Source organism: Macadamia integrifolia, chromosome 1 (genome assembly GCF_013358625.1).
Source record: "Macadamia integrifolia cultivar HAES 741 chromosome 1, SCU_Mint_v3, whole genome shotgun sequence".
In the NCBI taxonomy this organism is placed as follows: Eukaryota; Viridiplantae; Streptophyta; class Magnoliopsida; order Proteales; family Proteaceae; genus Macadamia; species Macadamia integrifolia.
Window position 1 is genome coordinate 32774368 of NC_056557.1, and position 511 is coordinate 32774878.

Below are 511 nucleotides of genomic sequence, written 5' to 3' on the forward strand. Positions count from 1 at the left end.
TTTTTTTTTTTTTTTTTTAATGTGGTTGCCACCATAATGGTTTAGCCCCTTGGAAGTAAGCTTTGGTTTCCCATTGCTATAATATATTTGCATAGTGATGTTGTTTTGGTAATGCAATTGTGTTTCTCAAATATGCAATTTACAAAACAAAAATCCTCTGGTCTTTGCTATCCTTGCCGGTTCATTTTATTATTAATTTGCTTGGCCACACACGTTTGTGATATCTGACCCTTTCAATCTCTTCATGTCCAGGTTGTTGCAGATTAAAGACATAACGTGGCAGATAGATAGTTTCTTAGCTTCATAGTCTAATAATTTATGTCATATGACAGATTGAGCTGGAAGTTTGTGAAGAAGTAGATAAAACGAACTCAAGTAGTAGTTGCTGAAGTATGTGACTTATACACACCCGTCAGTGTATATTATTGATCCTAATCTTGTATGAGTTAGTTCTTCCGCTTCCTCTGTTGTGGATAATGGCTGAATTGCTCTTGTTCTTATATTATTTCTG